Source organism: Helicoverpa armigera, chromosome 19, assembly GCF_030705265.1.
Source record: "Helicoverpa armigera isolate CAAS_96S chromosome 19, ASM3070526v1, whole genome shotgun sequence".
NCBI classification, from domain to species: domain Eukaryota; kingdom Metazoa; phylum Arthropoda; class Insecta; order Lepidoptera; family Noctuidae; genus Helicoverpa; species Helicoverpa armigera.
Window position 1 is genome coordinate 1,406,781 of NC_087138.1, and position 6,000 is coordinate 1,412,780.

The following is a 6,000-nucleotide window of genomic DNA, read 5'->3' on the forward strand; positions in this document are numbered from 1 at the left end:
TAGGTACCTACATACTTTATAATATTTTTGTAACAGAATGAGAATTGTAACTGTTAAACTGTAGTAGGTTGGTTTAGTCTGTGGTCTATTCTAAATTAGGTTATACCATTAAATTTCGTAACTATTAATCATTCCAAAGGTCAAGAAAGAAAATATCGGCGCCGTTTCACAAGGCTCTAAATCACCATGAATATTTTAATACCTAATTTCTAGCCTTCATACCTAATAATTTTCTATATTTAGTTAGTTGCTACCTACGTAGAACACTAAACTAGACCTTCAATTAATATACGAGAACATTTTAGCGTGTCTGGATAACTATTTTATGCTTACGTTTTGTATGAGAACTGAAGATTTACGAGCAGAAAATAATTAATGTTCAATCAAACTGCGTGTCTAGTAATAAACTGATGTTTTAATGTTGATGTACAGTATATCTATTGGTATAATTAATAATATTAGGTTGGTTTAGTCATCAGATGCCAGTCATCCGGCGCCCGCCCGCCATTGCCAGCTGTATGAATCAAGCGAAGGAAACGAGTTATTGAGCCTCTCTATGGTTTGTTACTTGTTACAAAACCTGTTTGGAGAGAATCGAGTAAAATTTTGATTATTTCTATACAAACCGACGTGTTATTGTTAATTATTATCATAGATCAGTGAAATGTTACTGGTTTTACAATAAAATGCCCTCTGGATTAATATGAAAAACAAATAGCATGTATTTTTAATGCTTCCAACAAAATTAAGGCAAACAAGGTGCGTGTTTACTCTTTCGGTAAAACCACAGATTCATATTTTTTTAATTAAAAGTTTTATAGACCAATTACGGCCAACTGCCTGCAATCCACCTTAATTTACTTTTTTGTTACTTTAAACACGGGAAGACACTCGGTCGGCCTGTCGCTTCTCGGAAATATTAATCATTGTTACGTAGACAAACATTTTAATAAACAAAGCAACTTTATCGCTGTTATCTTCAAGAAACCTAATTTCTAAATGGCTAAACATTCTCTCTGACGGACAAACAATATAATATGGAACAATAGATTACTTATTCAGCTTAGGTATTCATCACCGACTTACCTTTTATCGCCCTCAAATGAAATTCCTCTGCATTTATTATCTTTTCGGAAAATAACCAGAGTTCACTCGTACTCGGCACACATATTTTTTACCAATACATCCACAATGCGACACAGTAGGTACACAATTTCTTGTCACGAGATGAATCACCAAAGAATGCACTCGTTATTACACAGAAACTAACACAAGAAATCACTGAAACACTTACAACATCACTTTTTCGATTAAAATTCGTTATTCGGATCGATTTTGCGCTGTTTATCGAAGATATTTGACACAAGATAAAAGTTTTCGACGATAACAACGCGCGCGGCAGCGACGCGACGTACCACGCAGTCTTTTACTGCACGACTGACATACAAGTATAACCTAACAAAATCGAAGGAAGCGACGCGCGTGTAAACGAGTAACAAACTGTTGCTCTCCGCAACTCGGCCAGGTTGCCGCCGCGATTACTATAAACAAAAGTCGAAAAACTTTGCTTGGCGAGTTGTTGTAACGTTACAATTCACTGTTAGTACATTTGTTTTGGGTTTTGTTGTTAAATTACGGAGTGAGTGCGTGTTAAAACTTGGTTTTGAGCGTCAATAAATGGTTTGTTTTTGTATAAAGTCACGAACGGCGAGCGCAAGCCGCTGCGCTCTGATCGGCTTGAAGTTCACGTGATTCGCGTTGCACAGGGCGCACAGAAAGTGCGGCTAACTTCACTCCGTGCGCTCGCTAGGGAGGGGACACTTTACCTGCGTTCCTAACCGGTTTTTTGCAGATGGTATTTTTTCTATAGAAAACATTAACAGTGATCTCTTGTACAATAATGATGCAGTTGTAGCAGCTGTTATATTTGTCAATGCATGTTTAATTTGGTGGTTTTGTGTTGAGTCAATTATTTGAATATTATATAGGTATAAAGACTTTTGGATATTGGTATTATTTCACAATTTGTAAGGAGAGTTATAAGACTAGTTTATAGTAATAGCATAATGGGGATATTTATTAATTCATAACAAATATCAATTCTTGTAGATAATATTATTTATAAACTTTATTTTTAATTCACTAATGAAATAACACTTTGATTAATCACCTGATAATTGTGTTTGTAGATTTTTACTATTTTCAAACGATCGTGTTATTTTTTGTGCTCACAGGATTTTATTAAAAGTTTAATTTATTTATATTTTAAACAATCTATTGATATAGTATAACCAATTGAAGCTGGCGATTGTACCTAGACTGCTTATATTGTGAAAGGCACGGTACACAACAACAGCAACAAATAGTACGGAAATAATCATCCGCTTTCGCATTTGATGAAAGAAACGAGTCTTACTAACAATATAGTTGCATGTAACACTAGTATGTAAAGCAATAATTATTATGAACTAATTTTAATTCGCAGTTTTACTTATATTCCATTGGAACTAAATACCTACATCACATGCCCGTATAAAACATGCCATCTTCCTTTTTAGAATCTAAGTACATAGTTTTTTTTTTGTAATTATGTTGCTGTGCCCTAACAGGGTCCATAATTGCACTGACGCCTTAAGCCCTGTGTACCATCTGTAACATACATTATGAACATTTTAAATGAATTTGGCTGTTTTACTTTGAAGAAAAAACAAATACCTACTTATGTTAAAATAGTGAGGAACTTGATCTTAGAACATAAAATAGGACAGTGCATTAAAAATTAAACAGCGATTTATTTTTCTAAAAGGCTTTGAAGGACATCTCTGAAGCAGATCTCGAGAAAAATCTGCATTCCAACTGTTGCTTTTACAATAAATAATAAAGCGCGCTCTAAGGACTTTGCATTCTGTAAAAGAAAGTCTAGCAGATGCCAGCGTTTCCACTAAAATTCTAGGAAAAATAGCTCATGTTCTGGATAAAAAATCTTTTTACTTTATCCAGGTAAATGACATGTATTTTAGTATTTAATATTTTTGTGATAGCAGCACTAGAAAACTAGTTACTTTTGCAAGATTGAGGATGACGCAAACAGAGAGTACCTATGTTGGTAATAAGATTGGAACTTTCCCTTTTTGTATAAGGGCAAAAGAATGATGGAAACCATAGAAATCGAACACAGAAATATATAAAAATAAATTCTTTGAAATTGAAATCATTATAAAATGGGTTGAAAAGGAAATTAAATTATTAACTTCGGCATTTCCTGTAGGCAAGAACGAGGTAAATTGCTTACTGTGAGTACTTTTTATACAAAATTATAATGTTAACATACAACTTCACAATTTTCTAATCCTATCTCTTTTATTAAGAGTAATGAGAGGCTGTATCAATTACAGTAACACGACGTAAAGTGGGTAGGTTTATGTTTTCGTGGCGTGCTTTTATTTTGATTAGGCTTATCTGCTCGTTAGAGGCTGCTAAGGGTCTTTATATAGTCATTACACAGGGTAATTATGGCACACAAAATGTTCGGTAACCTCGATTACAAGGTGTGGTAACGAGGTCTCGAGAAAATTACAGACTGAGGCCAAAGATTAGTCTGACACTAGATTTTTTGCATTTTAAACCTATATTTTGTCTAGAGGCCATGCCTGGTAATCATGGTAATATTAAGGTGGTTTAAATTCAAAATTGTCCCTAAAGCCTAGCTTTTACTGCTAGATATGAAAAAAACGACCTTAACTTAACACTAGAATCCATGGCTTTCACTCAAAGCGACATCAATATAAGGTGATTAGATTACGAATAAAAGAATGGTCTTCATAAAAGCCCTTAGAGATGACGAAAGGGTAACCTTAGGGCTACTTAAGTCTGACCTTTAAGGTCTAATCGTCTGCCGCGTCTGTCTCGAGGACTGCTGAACGTCAATGACTGAGGTAATTAACGCTGAAGCCGTCGTGTCGTTGGTTAATTGGTTATTTCGCCGTTTGTTTCTTGTCAGACATTGGACAGACGGACAGCGTTTTTTATGACTTCATCATATCTATTAATAATGGGGATCTTTAATGTTTTTGTTTGATGTTATCACATTATTACTTGTGTGGTTGGTTTTGTGTATCACAAGCCTTAATTATGTTTGACAGAATACCTAATTAGCTATCTAATGTTGTTTAATGTTTATGCATGGTGAGATCCATACAAAATCATGAAGAGAAGATACAATTATTGCACAGCGCAAATTCCCTGCCACATCAGTTTCTAACAATTTAAACGAGAGAAAATCTATTCATCCCTAATTAACTACAGGTATTTAATGAATTATTCCAACAGGATATTCAGTATATACATGTTAATTTAGTTCAGTATGTCACACATACGCATTCAATAAACATCTCATTATCCAGCGACCTGGCAGTGGCTGTTGATTGCAATTAAGTGTAATTAATTTGTGCTATTAATGTTATGTGCTACTTGAGGGACGGGCAATAGATGCTCATCATGATTTATTAGGTGATTATGAACAAGTATTAATTACGAACAGCCTACATAATTTGCACTAATTTAGGTATTGTGTGTTGCTCTCAACATGAGCTGAAATTAGTGCGGAGTGTTATTTCATCCCATTTCCTGTCATTCAGTAAGTTTTTGATGTGAAATGGTGAAGTTTTTTGATTTGAAAAAAAAATATTAGCACTCAGAATTATCTTTTATATTAATTAATACTTCCATAAATATCGCTTTTTTATTCGATTTACTTACCATAACGGGAAATATAAACAGATTATATTTTATTTTACCTACGGACTAAGGACATAAGATTACATCTGTCAGGATATTACAGACCCTAATTAGTCAGTCTTGTTTGATTATGAGCTAAGACACACAATATACTATTTACATAATTACATATAACTAAGTATATACAATGCCGGAATAGGACTTGATACCATATTAGGCGTAAAACATACTTAGTGATAACATTAATTAATTCCCATATGTTTTTTTTACAAACATTGTGATATTTTTATTCACATATTTATTTCGCTATGAATTTAAGTACATAATACCAAAGCCCGAATCGTATTGTCGACCGATCGGAAATGAAGAGAAAAAACCGTTTATTTAAAAAAGCCGCGATGAAAACAGTGTTACGGAAAAATAAATTATTATGGTCCTCCTGGAAGGGTAATAATATTAATTGTATATTCTTACCTTTTATTTCCTGGTGCGTAGTTATAAATACTGCAAGCCAATAGATCCTGCGTCCAAAATCAAATGAGGTTGACACAGGATTATTCCCAACAGCGGAAGAACTAAGACTGAATATTTTAACACATAATATATGACAGCATTTCCTATCTGCCAAATATCCCGTTGCTATTTCATGATAGCTTAAAATAAAATTGTTCATATCCGGATTTTATCACCAAGTAATATAACTGGCAGGCATCGCGAATTCCGCCGGATATACAAATTAAATACCGTGATAAGAGCAATGAAAAAATATTTGCAAAAAAATTACATGCGCCCGAATTGTTTTGTTTGTTTTTCGTACTTATGTAACACAATTGTATGTTTGTTTTATATTAAACGTCCTTTTAAAATAAACATTGTTATTTTTGAAAAGTACGTGGCTAAACTATTTACTTAAGAATATTTATTCATTTAATTAAATACTACCAAAAAACCAGATCCTCCTATTTAAACATAGGTACATGGTATAATTAAGCTATTTCAGTACCTCAGATAGTTAATAAAAAGAGAATACCTACCATTTAAATAAATAAAATTTTGAAAATCGGATTACGGTTTTTAACCGGATTTTCTAAATATTGCCCTTCACTAGTAACTCTTGTACAGAGCAAGTCTCTAGACATTTTTCTTCACATTATATTAATCTTAAACAGAAGCTTTGGCGAATATTCAAATAAAGTACTATTTCTTTGTAAATGTATTCTCACAAGCAAGGACACATAAGTAAGGCCACGTCAACGTCGCTAC

The 6,000-nt window shown here is 33.4% G+C and overlaps 1 protein-coding gene across 2 annotated transcripts in view; it reads right to left on the reverse strand.

The window, feature by feature from the left end:
* LOC110373547 (uncharacterized) overlaps positions 1 to 5,306 on the reverse strand; it is a 248,659-nt gene extending 243,353 nt beyond the window's left edge. The window contains exon 1 of one of the 2 annotated variants that reach the window (XM_064039424.1): positions 5,212 to 5,306. The gene's annotated coding sequence lies outside the window, so the exon portion shown is untranslated. Of the gene's footprint in view, positions 1 to 1,086; positions 1,740 to 5,211 lie in introns of those variants that run through there. The other variant, XM_064039423.1, reaches the window with a different exon arrangement.
* Between the last annotated feature and the right edge of the window lie 694 nt (positions 5,307 to 6,000).